The sequence below is a fragment of the Nycticebus coucang genome, chromosome Y (assembly GCF_027406575.1).
Source record: "Nycticebus coucang isolate mNycCou1 chromosome Y, mNycCou1.pri, whole genome shotgun sequence".
NCBI classification, from domain to species: Eukaryota; Metazoa; Chordata; class Mammalia; order Primates; family Lorisidae; genus Nycticebus; species Nycticebus coucang.
The window spans coordinates 25,405,638-25,423,907 of NC_069805.1; positions in this window are offsets into that span (position 1 = coordinate 25,405,638).

Genomic DNA, 18,270 nt, shown 5'->3' on the forward strand with positions numbered 1-18,270 from the left:
CATATTGGTCAAGAGAAAAAACAACAAGAAGACATTTCAATTCTAAATATTTATGCACCCAATTTAAATGCTTCCAGATTTTTGAAACAGACTTTACTTAGTTTGAGCAATATGATATCCTATAACACCATAGTAACAGGAAACTTTAATACCTCTCTCTTAGAGCTGGACAGATCCTATAAACAGAAATTAAACAAAGATGTTAGAGATTTAAATGAGACGCTAGAACAACTGTGCTTGGTAGACATATATAGGACACTCCAACCCAAAGATAAAGAATATACATTTTTCTCATTGTCCCATGGAACATTCTCCAAAATTGATCATATCCTAAGACATAAAACAAACCTCAACAGAATCAAAAGGATTGAAATTCTACCTTACATCTTCTCTGAACACAAGGCACTAAAAGTGGAACACAACTCCAACAAAAAAGAAATGGAAGTTAAACAACCTTATGCTGAATGACAGTTGGGTGCAGGAAGAAATAAAAAAGGAAATAATTAACTTCCTTGAATATAACAACAATGAAGACACAAGTTTCCAAAACCTATGGGATACAGCAAAAGCAATCATGAAAGGAAAATTTATTGCTTTAGAAGCCTACATTTGAAAAACAGAAAGAGAGCACATCAACAAATTCACAAGCCATCTGATGGAATTGAAAAAAGAAGAACAATCTAAGCCTAAACCCAGCAGAAGAAAAGAAATATCCAAAATTAAATCAGAGATTAATGAAATTGAAAACAAAAGAATCATTCAGAAAATTAATGAAACAAAGAGTTGGTTTTTTGAAAAAATAAATAAAATAGATAAACCTTTATCTAGACTAACTAGAAATAAAAAAGTAAAATCTCTAGTAACCTCAATGAGAAATGACAAAGGGGAAATACCAACTGATGCCACAGAGATACAAGTGATTATCTCTGAATACTACCAGAAAATTTATGCCCAGAAATTCGACAATGTGAAGGAAATGGATCAATATTTTGAATTACACCCTCTTTTGAGACTTACTCCAAATGAAATAGAGTTCCTGAAGAGACCAATTTCAAGCACTGAGATCAAAGAAACAATAAAATATCTTCCAACAAAAAAAATGCCCTGGTCCGGATAGCTTCACACAAGAATTTTGTCAAACCTTCAAAGAAGAGCTTATTCCTATATTGCAGAAATTATTCCAAAAAATTGAGAAGGAAGGCATCTTCCCCAACATGTTCTATGCAGAAAACATCACTCTGATACCAAAACCCAGAAAAGACCCAAATAAAAAGAAGAATTTCAGACCAATTCCACTAATGAATATAGATGCAAAAATTCTCAACAAAATCTTAGCTAACAGATGGCAGCTTATCATCAAAAAAGTCATACATCATGATCAAGTTGGTTTCATCCCAGGGATGCAAGGCTGGTTTAATATACGCAAGTCTATAAACATTATTCACCATATCAACAGAAGTAAAACTAAAAAATATTTGATCCTCTCAATAGATGCAGAAAAAGCATTTGACAAAATCCAGCATCCTTTTCTAATTAGAACAGTGAGTAGTATAGGCATAGGTGGCACATTTCTTAAACTGATCGAAGCTATCTATAAGAAACCCACAGCTAATATTTTACTGAATGGAGTCAAACTGAATGCTTTTTGTCTTAGAACTGGAACCAAAGTTGTCCTCTGTCACCATTACTATTCAACATAGTGTTGGAAGTTCTAGCTAATACAATTAGACAAGAAAATAAAGAACATCCAAATCAGAGCAGAGGAGGTCAAACTGTCCCTCTTTGCTGATGATATGATCTTATACTTAGAGAACCCTAAAGACTCAACCACAAAACTCCTGGAAGTCATTAAAAAATACATTAATATTTCGGGATATAAAATCAATGTCCACAAGTCAGTTACTTTTGTATATGCCAAAAACAGCCAAGATGAAATGTTAATGAAAGACACAACTCCCTTCACAATAGCCCCAAAGAAAATGAAATACTTAGGAATATAACTAACAAAAGAGGTGAAGGACCTCTATATAGAAAATTATGTAACCTTAAGAAAGGAAATAGCAGAGAACCTTAACAAATGGAAAAACATACCATGCTCATGGCTGGTAAGAATTAACATTCTTTAAATGTTTATAATTCCCAGAGTAATTTACCGATTTAATGCCATTCCTATTAAAATGTCAACATTCTATTATCAAAACTTGCAAAAAATGATTCTGCATTTTGTATGGAACCAGAAAAATCCCCATATAGCTAAGGCAGCTCTTAGCAATAAAAACAAAGCTGGGGGTATCACCATACCGGATTTTAGGCTGTATTACAAGGCTATAATGGTCAAGACAGCATGGAACTGGCACAAAAATAGAGACATAGACATTTGGAATTGAACAGAAAACCAGGAAATGAAACCAGCAACTTACAGCCACCTGATCTTCAATAAACCTAACAAGAATGTCCACTGGGGGAAAGACTCCCTATTCAACAAATGGCTCTGGGAGAATTGGATATCCACATGTAAAAGACTGAGGCTGGACCCGTCCCTTCCTCCACTCACAAAAATTGATTCAAGATGGATAAAGGACTTAAATTTAAGGCATGAAACAATAAAAACCCTCAAAGAAAGAATAGGAAAAACACTGGAACATATTGGCCTGGGGAAAAATATTATGAGGAAGACTTCCATGGCAATAGCAACAACAGCAATAATAAACAAATGGGATTTAATTAAATTGAAACATTCCTGTACAGCTAAGGAGACAACCACTAAAGCAAATAGACAACCTACCCAATGGGAAAGGATATTTGCATATTTTGAATCAGACAAACACTTAATAACCAGGATCTATTCAGAAGTTCAATTAATTCACAAGATAAAAACCAACAATCCCATCCGTCAATGGGGAAGAGAGATGAACAGAACCTTCTCTAAAAATGACAGTCAAATGACCAGCAATCATATGAAAAAATGTTCATCATCCCTAATTATTAGGGAAATGTAGATTAAAAACGCCCTGAAAGATCATCTAACCCCAGCGATAATGGCCTATATAACAAAATCTCAAAACTGCAGATGCTGGCGCAGTTGTGGAGAGAAAGGAACACTTTTACACTGCTCGTGGGACTGCAAATGAATACAACCTTTTGGGAAGGAAGCACAGAGAAACCTCAAAGAACTCAACCTAGACCTCCCAATTGATTCTGCAATCCCATTACTGGGCATCTATCCAGAAGGAAAACAAAACAAAACAAAACAAAAAACCTTTTATTATAAAGACACCTGTACTAGGCTGTTTATTGCTGCCCACTTTACAATTGCAAAAATTTGGAAACAACCTAAATGTCCTTCAACCCAGGAATAAATTGGTAAGCTGTGGTATATGTATACGATGGAACATTATTCAGCAAAAAAAAAAAGAAAGAAAGAAAGAAAAAAATGGAGATTTTTCAGGATTTTTACCTACCTGAATGGGGGTGGAACACATTATTCTTAGTGAAGCATCACAGGAGTGGAGATGTATGGATCCTATGTACTCAACTTTGATTTGAATGACAATTAATGACATAGTGCGGCATGGGGGAAGGGGAGAGCAGACAGAGAAGGTGGGAAGGGCTGAGGGAAGGGCAAAGAAGAAAAAAAAGAACAAAAAAAGAAAAGAAAATGGTGACTAATCTTCACATAAATTGGTTTTAATTTTGACCAAGTATATTACTTAAACTTATATATATATTTATATATAAACATATATATATATTTATATATAAACATATATATATATTTATATATAAACATATATATATATATATTTTTTTTTTTTTTGCATTTTTTAGCTAGGGCTGGGTTTGAACTCGCCACCTCTGGCATATGGGGCCGGCACCCTACTCCTTTGAGTCACAGGTGCAGCCCTATTTAAACATTAATTTTCAACTCAACATGTTACTGTTTTGTTTAGGATTTTGTATCCTCATTCATAAGTGACATATGTTAGTAATTTCTCCCTTATAATAATATATTTTTTTCCAACTTTAATGTCAGGTGGACCCAGATCAAGTATAATGATTTTGATGTATTTCTTCTTTTTCTATTGTCTATAAGATTTAGCATGATCTGTTTTTTGAAATTATCTTTTACTTTTATTTATAAATATCAGTTGTCTATTTTCTGATACTTAAGTAGGGAAATTAACTGATGACTGTATACTGAATCTCACAGTCTAAGCATTCTATAATAGACATACTCTTATTTGACAATGTGAATGTTACTTTCTATGTATTATTATTGCTTAATATTTTGATGTAGCAATTGTCTGATTCCTTTTCTGAATGTATTTATGTTTGTTCGTTCTTTACAAGGTTTTTGTTTCTAATACTTATTTTAAACATTGTTATTGTTATTATATTTTAAGCCTTTTTAATTTTGTGAAGGCAAAGAAATGGAAACCTAATTCACGTGTATATGTAAAAATAAAAAATTAAAAAAAACAAAAGGCAAAAAGAAAGATTCTATATCAATATATAAGGAAAATAGATCTTATTTTTTGTCAAAAATACATCTAATTTTCACCTACTATGAATGCTAATCCTCTAGAAAGTTGATCTCTCCAGAAAAAAGTATCTTACCAATGACATTTGGTAAACCGCAGCCTTCACAAAACAAAAGTTTAGAGTCCTAACCAAACTGTGAGCAAAAGAAAAGAAAGCAATTCTTTTTTGGTGGTAAATGTTCTTGGATAGGATTGGCTCAGAGACTATAGATCAACAGCTAGGGTGCCAGCCACATACACTGGAGCTGGTGGGTTGAGTCTAGCCCCAGCCTGCCAAACAACAATGAAAAAAAGTAGCTGGGGCATTGTTCCGGGCACCTATAATCCCAGCTACCTGGGAGGCTGAGGCAAGAGAATCACTTAAGCTTGAGCATTTGAGGTTGCTGTGAGCTATGACGCCATGGCATTCTACTGAGGACACAGCTTGAGACTCTGTCTCAAAAAAATAATGTTCTGGGATGGAGCATGAAAGGAGATGACTCAGAAGTCTGAAGTAGTGGGCAGTGACTGTGAATCAGTGAGTAAGGTGCCAGCCCCATATACCCAGGGTGGCGGTTCGAACCTAGCTTACTCACATGATTTTTGACAGGATTCGATTCTTCAGAGGCTAGTGGGCCAAGGTTGCAGTTCCTACCAAGCTGTTGGTCAACTTTTTTATAGCTGGGGTTCAGAAAAATGGCATGTATTTTCCCAACAGTTTTGCAGAAATTTAAAAAAGGCAGTATCCTATAATATGTACTGGCATAAATAGGGCTAGTTCATTCCGTCCCAGAACAAGAACTTAGAAAAACAGTTTTTGTTCCATAGGACTTTTCCTCTTAATTTTTTGTTCGTCTGTGACAGTTTTGTGCAGGAGTGCCTGATTTAGAGGGACCCACTTGGCAAAGCTTCTCAAAACTCTTAAGCTGTAGACGTGACTTTAGCACTGTACTGAAAAATAACATTTCTTCTATCACTCTCATTTTTTCTTCCTCTCCTCCTTAACTCCTGTTCTTCAATTTTCTTCTGTCATTCTCCCTCATTTTTATTTTCTTGTTTCTTTTTCCTTACCATAACACTTTCCTTTTTTCCCTCCCTTTTGTTTCCTTTCCTCTTGCTTCTCCTTGCTTGCTCTAACACTTCTCTGCCTTCTAACTCCATACCCACATGTGTCTTTATCAACTGAACTCTGAGGCAAAATAACTTGAAGGAAAGGAGGAAGTGAGAAGGAAAAAGGTGCACAAAAAAGTGAACAAGAAGAAAGCACTTTTGACGAGGAACAAATAGAATAATTTAGGAACCACGAAGAAACAAAATAGTGCAACTCCTCCAAGGGACCACAAGACGATTTTAATAAAAGTCTTCTCCTAAAAAGAATTAATGGATCTGACAGAAATGTAATTTAAAATATGGATGATTAATACAATACAGGCATTGGTTGAGAAAATGAAAAGACAGAACCAAAAGTCTGATGAAAGATATGTAGAATATACATATAAGATATGAATAAGCTTAAAGAAATGAAGGAGACAATCAGGGAATGTAAAGAAGCTGTAGAAAGTATCAAAAAATAGATTAGATCATGGAGAAGAAAGAATATCAGAGTTTGAGGATGAAGTCTTTGAGTTAATACAGGCAGTTGCAGAGTCAGAAAAGAGGAGAGAGAAAGTAGAGCAGGCACTGAGAGAACTATGAGATGCCACGAAGTGTTCAAATATACGGATAATAGGTATCCCTGAAGGGGAAGAGTTTTGTCCCAAAGATATGGAAGCCCTACTGGAGTCTATCATAAATAAAAACTTTCCAAGTTTTACTAAGGACCCAGACACACTCCTTTCAGATGGATATCAAACCCTGAGCAGTCTCAACTCCAACAAAGCCTCTCTAAGGCACATTGTAATGAAACTGTCCAAAGTCAAGATGAAGAAGCAAATTCTACAAGCAGCTAGGAATAAATACAATATAACCTACAAGGGAAGAGCCATTAAAATGACAGCAGACTGTTCAACTGAACCTTTCCAAGCCAGAATAGCATGGTCATCCAACTCCAACATCCTTAAGCAAAATAATTTTCATCCCAGAATTCTGTATCCTGCTAACCATAGCTTCAAAATCGATGGAGAAATCAAACTTTATGCAGATATACAAACACTCAGGAAATTCATGATAACAAGAACACCTCTACAAGAAATACTTAGACCTATTGTCAATTCTAACACGACAATGGAACACCACCATGGTGAACAACTAGAAGCCAAAGGCCAGAGCTTAGCTTACACAGTGGCACAAAGAATAAAAAGCACACAAAAAAGCTATCCCTTAATAACGTGAATAGAATTCCACCACACTTATGGATACTCTCAATAAATGCCAATGTTTTGAATTCCCCACTGAAGAGCAACAGGTGGCTAACTAGATAAAAAAAAAACAAAAAAAAACACCAAAGTAAGCTCAGCACCTCTAGCTCAGCACTTAGGTCACCAGTCTCATACACTGAAACTGGTAGGTTCCAATTCGGCCCAGGCCTGCCAAAAAAGAACAACTACAACTAAAAAATAGCCAGGCATTGTGGTGGGTGCCTACAGTTACTTGGAAGGTTGAAACAAGGGAATCACTTAGCCTAAGGCTTTGAGGTAACTGTGAGTTGTGACACACGGCACTCTACTGAGGAAGGCCATAGTGAGCCGGTCTCAAAAAAAAAAAAAAAGACACACACACAAAAAAACACAAGCCATCTATATGCTGTCTGCAGGAGAAACACCATGCCATGAAAGATAATTCAAGACTTAGGGTGAAAAGATTGAAAACAGTGTTTCAAGGAAATGGAAATCAGAAGAAAGGAGGGGTTGCAATCTTATTTCCAGATACAAGCACATTCAAAGCAACTTTAATTAAGAAAGACAGCGGTGGACACTTCTTAATGGTCAAAGGAACAATACAAAATGAAGACACTTCCATGTTATTTTTTTATTTGTATTTATTTATTTTTGAGACAGAACATCAAGCTGCTGCCCTGGGTAGAGTGCCATGGCATTACAGCTTGCAACAACCTCCAACTCCTGGGCTCAAGCAATTTTCCTGCCTCAGCCTACCAAGGGGCTGGGACTACAGACACCCCAACCAACACGCAGCTATTTTTCAGTTGCAGCCATCATTGTTTGGCGGTCCTGGGATGGATTCAAAACCTCCAGCTCAAGTGTATGTGGCTGGCATTTAAGCCCTTTGAGCCACAGGCACTAAGCTGACACTTCCATCTTAAACATTTATGCACCTAACTTAAATGCTCCCAGATTCATAAAACAAACCTTGAAGGGACTGAGCAATGCGATATCCTAAAACCCCTTAATAGTCAGGGACTTCAACACACCTATGATAGAACTGGACAGATCCTCTAAATAGAAACTAAACAAGGATACAAAGGACTTCAACGTGACCCTGGAACAAATGGGATTAGTGGACTTACACAGAACACACCATTCCAAAGCAAAGAAATATGCTTTTTCTTTTCATCAGCTCATGGCACATACTCCAAAATACATCACATCCTAGGATACAAATCAAACCTCAGAAAAATCAAAAGTATAGAAATTATTCCATGTCTCATCTCAGATCACAAGGCTACAATGGTGAAGGTAGACTCCAACAATAATATTCATCCCCACACAATCTTGGAAACAAAACAACATTATGCTAGAATGATAGTTGTGTTCAGGAAGAGGTAAAAGAGACATTTGTTAATTTCCTAAAACATGACAACAATGAAGACACAATTTACCAAATCCTCTGGAATACAGCAAAAACAGTCCTGAGAGGAACTTTTATTAAGGTAGATGCCTTCCTTTGAAAAACAGAGAGTAAGTGCTTCAGCATACTCACAAACTATTTAGGGAATTGGAAAAAGAAGATTGATCTAACTCTAAATCCTGCACAAGAAAGGAAATAGACAAAATTAAAACAGAGATTAATAAATTGAAAACAAACCATTCAGAAAATTAATGGAACAAAAAATTGGTGAATTGAAAAAGTAAATAAAATAGATAAACTTTTGATGATACAAACTAGAAACAGAAAAGTAAAAGCTCTATTAATTTCAATCGGGAATGTTAAAGGGGAAATAACAGATGCCACAGAGATTCAAGAGATATTTTCTGAATACTACAAGATATTCTACACACAGAAATTTGACTATGTAGAGTAAACGGATCAATAGTTGGAATCACACCCTCTCCCTAGTCTTAATAAAGAAGAAATAAATCTTCAGTATAGACTAATTTCTAGGAATGAGACAAAAAAAATAAAAATAAAAAACTCTCAACAACACCAAAAAAATGTCCTGATCCAGATGGCTTCATACCAGAATTCTATCAAACCTTCAAGGAAGAGCTTATTCCCATATGGCAAAAATTAATTCCAAAAATTGAGGTGGAAGGAATCTTCCCCAACATATTCTATGAAGCAAAAATCACTCTGATACCAAAACAAGGAAAATATCCAACTAGAAAAAAATGAACTATAGACCAATTTCCCTAATGAACATAGATGCGAAAATTCTCAATAAAATCTAGCCAATAGATGATAGCTTATCATTAAAAAAAGGCATACACAGCAAACAAGTAGGTTTCATCCCAGGGATGCAAGGCTGGTTTAACATAAGCAAATCCATAATCCTAATACACCATATCAACAGAAGCAAAAACAGGACCATATGATCCTCTCGATAGATGCAGGAAAAGCATTTGATAAAATTCAGTATCCCTTTGAATTAGAAATCTGAAGAATATAGGCATTGTTGGAAAATTCCTTACACTGATTGAATTCATGTCTGAGAAACACACAGCTAATATTATACAGAATGGAGTAAAAATGAAAACTTTTCTATGCATATCTGGAAGAAGACAAGGGTGTCCTGTATCACCACTGTTATTCAACATAGTGCTGGAAGTTCTAGCCCATACGATCAGGCAAGAGAAGGAAATAAAGTGCATCCAAATGGGGGCAGAGGAAGTGACACTCTCGCTCTCGGCTGATGATATGATCTCACACTTAGAGAACCCCAAAGACTCAACCACAGCACTCCAGGAAGCTATGGAAAAATACGGTAACATCCCAGGATGTAAAATCAATGTCAAGAAAACAGTCGCCTTTGTATATGCAAATAACAACCAAGATGAGAATGTAATGAAGGGCACATTGCCTTCTCAGTAGCTCCAAAGAAAATGAAATATCTAGGAATATGCCACACAAAAGAGGTGAAGAACTTCTATCCACAAAACTATGAACCTCTAAGAAAGGAAATAGCAGAAGATAGTAACAAATGGAAGAACATCCCATGCTCATGGCTGGGAAGAATTAAAACTGTTAAAATGTCTATCCTTCCCCCAAACAATCTACAGATTCAATGCCATCCCTTTTCAAGTACCAACATCATATTTATACTTTCAAAACTTTGAAAAACTAGTTCTTTGTCTTTTATGGAATCAGAAAAGCCCTCATATAGCCAAGGCAGTTCTTAGTAATAAAAACAAAGCTGGGGATGGACCGGTGCCTATGGCTCAGCAGCTAGCGTGCCAGCCACATACACCAGAGCTGACAGATTGGAATCCAGCCCAGGCCTGCCAAACAACAATGACAACTACAACCAAAAAATAGTCAGGCATTGTGGTAGGGGCCTGCAGTCCAAGCTGCTTGTGAGGCTGAGGGAAAAGAATCACTTAAGATCAAGAGTGCAAAGTTGCTGTGTTCTGTGACTCCAGGGCACTCTACCGAGGACTATGTCTCGTCTCAAAAAAAAACAAAAAAAAGCTTGAGGCATCAACCTGCCAGATTTTAAGCTGTACTACAAAGCCATAGTGATTAAAACAGCATGGTATTGGCACACAAATAGAGACATGGAAAAGTCGAACCACATATAAAACAAGGAGATGAAACTGAAATCTTACAGCCAACTAATCGTTGATAAACCAATCAAAGACATACACTGGGGGAAAGAATTCCCATTCAATAAATGGTGCAAGGAAAACTGGATATCCACATGTAAAAGATTGAAAGTGGACCTGCACCTTTGTCCACTCGCTAAAATTGATACAAGACAGATAAAAGATGTAAATCTAAGGGAAAAAAAATAAAAACATTAAAATCCTCAAAGAAAGTGTGGAAAAAACACTTGAAGTTATTGGCTTGGGAAAAGACTTTATGAGGAAGACTCCCATGGCAATTGCAACAACAAAAATAAACAAATGGGACATAATAAAATTGAAAACTTCTGTACCGCTAAGGAGACAACAACCAAAGCAAATGGAGAACGTACCCAGCGGGAAAGGATATTTGCATATTTTGAATCAGACCAAAGCTTGATTACTAGGATCTACAGAGAAATCATATTAAGCAACATAAAAAGCGCCAACAATCCCTTCTACCACTGGGCAAGAGAGATGAATAGAAACTTCTGTAAGAAGACAGAACTATGGCTAACAAACATACGAAAAAAATACTCATTGTCCCTAATTATTAGAGAAATGCAAATCAAAACCACCCTGAGATATCATCTAACCCCAGTGAGAATGGTCCACATCAAAAAGTCTTAAAACTGCAAATGCTGGCATGAATGTCAAGAGAAGGGAACACATTGACACTGCTTGTGGGAATGCAAACTAGTACAACCTTTTTGGAGAAAAGTATGGAGAACCCTCAAAGAACTCAAACTAGACTGCCATTGGATCCTGCAAACCCATTAATGGCCATCTACCCATAAGAAAAAACAATCCTTTTAACATAGGGACACTTGCACTAGACTGTTTATCACAGTTCAAATTACAATCACCAAAGTATGCAAACAGCTGAATGCCCATAAACCCAGAAATGGATTAACAAGTTGTGGTATGTGTGTACCATGTAATGCTATTCAGCCACTAAAAAAGATGGAGACTTCACATCTTTTGTATTAACCTGGATAGGAATGGAACACTTAGCAAAGCATCACAAGAATGGAGAAACAAGAATCCTATGTACTCAATTCTGATATGAGAACAATGAATGACCTAGCACACTGTGGGGAGGTGGGGGTGGGCAGAACAGAGAAAAAAAGTGGGGAGGGGATTGGGTGGATCACCAGAGGTGGTTCACATTTTGGGGGAGGAAAACTATTGTAAGAGGTTCTTTATATAACACAAGCAATGAGTGTAACCTATTATTTTTTACCCTCGATGAATCCCCAACCATCAAAATTTTTAAAAAGAAAAATAATATTTAAGAAAACCTTTTTTGAAGTGGGAGGAATTAGAATAGTAGCAAAGAGTGCTTTAGTTTTTTAAGGGTCAGAGCCACATTTATTCCAAATGGTATATCAGAAATATTTCTAAGTTCATTAGTACTATTTCCTATGGTTGCTTATTTAAAAAAAAATTAAAATGTTGGGAATATATATTACTTCACTAGCCATCCATAGAAAGTAATTTCATAATTTATAAAGGAACTCTGACCATTGAAAATGATATAATTTTTTTCAGAGAACTATTTTTAGAGCAATAATAATTAAACCGTCACAATTATTTTTTAACCACTTTATACACAATAGTTTCAATTTGTCACCACTTTATACTGTATGTATTGACAGTGTGTAGAGGGTTCTAATCTAATCATTAGATGAATATAATTATTTTTACTTGATTGTTAAGGCAAATTGACATGGTTTTTTTACCCAGAAACAATGAGTTTGATAGTTTTGCATATAGGAACTTTAAATGGGTGTAGATTTCTTGCCTTTAGCAGTGGCTCACACAGGTAACACCCAGCACTTTGGCAGACTGAGATGGGAGGATTACTTGCACCCAGGAATTTAAGACCAGCCTGGGCAACATAGCAAGACCTTATTTCCTGTAAATAAAAAAAAAAAGAAAGAAAGAAATGAGTGTGTGTATATATTTATTTTATTCTTCATACCTGGATTTTGTATTTTTGCCGAGTGCTTGTTGTTAATGGGCACTTCCATGGATTTAGAAGGTTATGTTAAAATGTAACTTGAAATGAGTTTATTTCTTCTTTCTCAGGTGTGGAATCTATTTCCGAAGTATTGCGTATTTTCTAATGATGTTCAATTCCACTTGATATAAACTTGTTCATAGGAGAATGCGGCACAAGGAAAAGTTTTAGAATCTGGTTGACTAAAAGTGAGCAATTGTGTAATACAATAGCATTTTTTCCCCATTGCTGAATACATTTATTTCAGTGGATGTCTAAACCAGGGTCTGTGGAATGCATGCGGATTAAGTGAGGACTGTTTTGATTATCTGTGGTGGCAGATAAAATGCACGGACTTTTTAGTGTTGTTGTTGCTACCAGCTTTTGATAGTCTTGTGTATTTAATATGTGGCCCAAGACAACTCTTCCATTTCCAGTGTAATACAGAGAAACCAAAAGGTTGGACACTCCTAACTGCTGGCGATGTCCAGAGGACGTTGCAAAGATTCCAAGAAAAATTATTCCATGAACCAAAAATAGTTTGAAATTACCTGAAAAATTCTAGTTCAGTCATTCCTAAAGTGTTTATAATTCTAAGCCTTAATATTAATGCTAGGATATAGTTTATGTTAAATAATAAAGACCAACTTAAATGCAAAAAAAAGATAAAGATTAACATGATTTTTACTTTGAACTTTTATGCATAAGAGTGCAATTTTGAAAATGGCAGAACAGAGTAGTCTTAGAGAGGCTACTCTCCGTGTTCTCCAAAATTTCCAAAAGTGCTGGCCTTCTGACTATGAAGTTTGGTGGACCTATCCCATCTCTGCATATTGCCTGAGAGTGACAGGCAGCCAGACACTCTTTGTCTGGTAACACTGGTATATTAGACAGAGCCTAACTCTTTTAGCCAATTGTAAGCTAAAGAATATTTAAACTGGCACATAGCCTGTGGGCTTCTGCTTTGAGTTGTCCCACCTGTTTGAGCCAAACCAACTTATATCTTACATGTATTAATTTATTACTTTACCTTTAACTCCTGTCTCCCTGAAATGTACAATGAGTACTCACTGAATCTTTGTCTAGGGAAGGGACAAAAAAAAGGCCGTGAATTGGTTCTCTCTAAGAAGGAATGGCCATTACTCCCTGAAGTGAAGGAAGAGAAAAACAGGGAGGAGAGGGGTGGTGCCTGTGGCTCAAGGAGTAGGGCGCCGGTCCCATATGCCAGAGGTGGCGGGTTCAAACCCAGCCCCGGCCAACAAAAAAAAAAAAAAAAAAAAAAAGAACGAAAAACAGGGAGGAATTCAGAGAGGGGCAGCTGACATTCATAGCCCAAGGCTTTGTCACAGGATCACACCTGCAAAAAAGTGGGGGAAGCTCTATTTATTTTTTTTATTTTTTATTTTTTTTGAGACAAAGTCTCACTATGTCCTCAGTAGAGTGGCATGGTGTCATAACTCACAGCAACCTGAACCTCTTCTGCTTAAGAAATTCTCTTGCCCAAGCCTTCCAAGTAGCTGTGAATACAGGCACCAAACACAACTGGCTAATTTTTTTTTTTTTTGGTGTAGTTGTCATTGTTGTTTGGCAGGCCCAGACCAGGTTCAAACCTGAAAGTCCTGGTGTATGTGGCAAGAGTCCTCACCACTGAGCAACAGGCGCTGAGCCTTTTTCTAGAGAAAGAGTCTCACTTATTACCCTCTGTAGAGTTCCATAGCATCATAGCTCACAGCAACATAGAACTGACGCACTCAGGTGATTTTCTTGTCTCATCCTCCTCAGAAGTTGGGACAACACTCACTGGCAACACCACCCAGCTATTAGACACTCCTGGAACTGAGGTCAGGAATGTTGGAACTGTCAAAATAGGCTGATATTCCCCATGATCATCATAAATAACTGGAGAAATTGAGTACACCACTGGACACACTACCTGATAAGATGTTAAGAGAGGACAATAAATGAGACACCGACCTCCCAAAGAAGCCTCTTCTAGAAAAAGAAGTCAATCACAATGAAAGTAGAAATTGGATTGTGTGACATACCTGTCAGGTCTGTGAAATCACTGTCTGATATTTTTGCTTGGATTCTTGGTCTACAAGATCCCAGGGAAGTAAGGGTGCAAACTGCACTCTTCCATTTTCTTCCAAAACCATGACTTGAAAGGAAAGAAAGGTTTGTGGGATACCTGTGTCACAGATACAGAGAACTTTAGGAAGCAGAAATTGAGTGTGGAGAAAAGAACCCCTTCTTTTGAAACAATTAGAAACACAAGAACAACACCAACAAGAAACCCTGACAGTCACTACCCATGATTAGTAGGAATAAGGCTAAGCTTGAGGATGTTCTGGACCTCACAGGACAACACCCACTGTGATGTCATCAACTGTGACCATGTAGTAACTTCATCCTGTAATGGCCTTGGATCCAGGCTTGTGGTCAAAGATACTATGCGGCCTTTTAAGCTCACTTCAGCTGGCGTCCAGGAAATGTTTGGCACAGGAAAATTGTTAGCCCTCCATCTAAAAAAGTCAAAAATGTTCTCCCATTTCTGCCTTATTGATTCTAATGACAGGTGAGTTTCCCAGCACTGGGTTGACACAAGAGTTGAGATTTTGTACAGCATTGTGACTCAAGCAGCAACAAAGCTGACAAAAGTGGATGCCATCACATAAGTGGGAAGCTATTTCAAGGACCCATTCTGACACATATCAAAAAAGGTCAATTTTATAGAAGCCTGCAAAATTACTATGCCTGGCAATGGTCTACATTTGGTCAAAGCTTCATAGGTCTTAAAGCATGTCTATTTTGATTGAACCACCAAGGTACATGTAGTGTTTCTAGATGATGAAAATGTTTGTTGGTTTATTTCTTTGTCTATGCATGTGTGTGTGTGTGTGTGTGTATGAGTATTTTTGAGATACAGTTTCCCTATGTTGCCCATACTAGACTTACGTTGCCTCAGCCTAGATCAGAGCAAACTCAAACCCTAGGATTCAGGGAATATTCCTGCCTCAGGCTCCAAAGTATCTAGGACTACAAGTGCCTGCCACAATGCCTATATGATTTTTCAATTTTGTAGGAGAGACAGGGTCTGACTGTTGGACAATTGGTCCTCAGCTCCCCCTACTTCAAAAATTCCACTCGTTGGTTCAGGGCCTATATGCACCTGTAATCCCAGCTGAGGGAATAGGTTCACTGATGACTCCACTTGAAAATTTCTGTGAGCTGGCTCAGTGCACGTAGCACAGCATTTATGGTGCCAGCCACTTACACCAAAGGTGGCAGGTTAGAAACTGGCCCAGGTCAGCCAAAAAACAATGACAACTGCAACAACAACAAAAAAAAAAGCCAAGCATTGTGGTAGTTACCTATAGTCCCAGCTACTTGGAGGCTGATGCAAGAGAATCACTTGAGAAAAAGAGTTTAAGATTGCTGTGATCTGTGATGCCATAGCACTCTACTGATGGCGACATAGTGAGACTCTGTTTCAAAAAAGAAAAAAAAAGGTTTGCTGTGAGCTGTGATACCAGTATACTCTAATGAGGGCAACAAAATGATACACTGTCTAAATATAGAAATGAAGAAAACCATTTTGATGGGACTTCCCTTCATTTTTACTTTTTTTTTTCTACAGATGTAGTTTGGAAATTTTACCCCCAGACTGAATGTCAATTAGACAAAATACTATATAAAAATTGAATTATTTTCCTAAAACCTTTATTATTCAAGCCTCTTCATTTGATGGAACTCTTACACTTTGACAATATAGATTTTTATACTTCCCTGGAAACTGCCCCCACAATGAATTCTTTTCTAAAATCAGGTTTTTCATATGTACACTATCAATCCGTAGTGTCCCTCCACCTACTTTTTTGGGCTCTTTCAATCTGGGCCAATGTTACCTTGTCCAATCACTTCATGGCCAGTTACCAGATGTCTCTGGGCAACTCCTACTTTAGATCCACTGACAATATTCACACTAACTAATCCCAAACCTACTTGTCCTGACTCACTCATTCCTCTACTCAGGGGCCACAATAAATTACTCCTTTATGTAGTTTTCTATTCCACCTGGCTACTGACACATTCTTGTAGTTTTGCTCTTGGAAACTATGAATATCAAAATTTCTTCCTTTCTATATGTGTGTGTATGTTTTTGTATGAATACATATATACATATATATATATACATATATAAAATATATGTATATATATTTATATACATACATATATAAAATATATATGTATGTATATATATACATATACATATATATATATATACAGAAAGGAAGAAATTTTATATATGTATACATATATAAAATATATGTATATATATACATAAATATATAAAATATATATGTATGTATATATATACATATACATATATATATATACAGAAAGGAAGAAATTTTATATATGTATGTATATAAATATATATACATATATTTTATATATGTATATATGTATTCATACAAATACATACACACACATATAGAAAGGAAGAAATTTTGATATTCATAGTTTCCAAGAGCAAAACTACAAGAATGTGTCAGTAGCCAGGTGGAATAGAAAACTACATAAAGGAGTAATTTATGTATATATATGTGTATATATATACATACAAATACATACACACATATATATATACACACACATATATATATTTTTTTCTGTCTTTTTTTTTTTAATGAGACAGACTATAACTCTGTAGTCCAGGCTAGAGAGTCATGGCATCATCCTAAAACACAGCCACCTCCAACTCCTGGGTTGAATGGATCCTCCTGTCACATCCTCTGGATTAGATGGAATTACAGAAAAGTGCCAGAAGGCTTGGCTACCTTTCCTATTTTAGTGGAAATCAGGTGGGGTATCAAGGGTGAGGGTGTCTTGTTGTCACTCAGGATTGTCTCCAAAACCTGAACTCAGGGGATGAACATCTTTGGCTTGCCAGACAGTATAAGTATTTTAATCATGCTTATCAAAAAGTATTCAGCCCTAGTTAAAAAAATGACCCTTTATGGAGATTTGAAACTGTCTAATAATCAGACTCCCAAGACACATACAGACTATGTCAGGACTTTTTTTCAAATCTGTGGTGGCAGATATCACCAAAATTATGCACTTATCAAGATGGCGGCCAAGCAACAGGTAACCTGCAACTGGGCACCAGGAGTCTGGGGAGATAATACTCCCGGTTTCTCTGGCTAGTGGGATCTGCCTATAATCATTCCTTTGAGGACACAGGGAGTCAGCAAGGGACTTCTGCACCCCAATAGGGGGACAAAAACAGTGGAAAACTGGCAAGTGGTTGCGTGTGTTCGATCCGTCTAATCCCGCCAGCATCTCTAAGTACAGCAGCAGTGAGACTGCAAACTGGAAAGGCCTTACCTGTAAATTGTTTTGGTGGTTTTGGACTTTGCACCCAGTTGCACTGCCTTGGGGAGACCTTGGGCAGGAGTGCAGAGCAGTTTGGGTGTTGTCTAGTGCCCCATACGGAGCCGCTGAGCTCGACAGAGGGAATAGTTTTCAGCTGTGGGCCGCAGGGAGCCATTGTGAGAGAACTGCCCCAGCAAGCTCTGGGTTGCAGAGCAAGGATTGGGCAGGAGCTAGTAATCTAGTGACTGAGCAGCCTAAAAATGGGGACTGAGCCACCTTACAGCCTTAATTCTCAGGGGCAGAGTGCGACCGGTTTTGGCACACTGGGTATGTGGATAGCCACTTCAGCAGTGATCCCAGCAACAAGCACGTTCCTGAGAAAGCTTCTGCTTAGCCAAGTTTAGAAGTTTAAAGT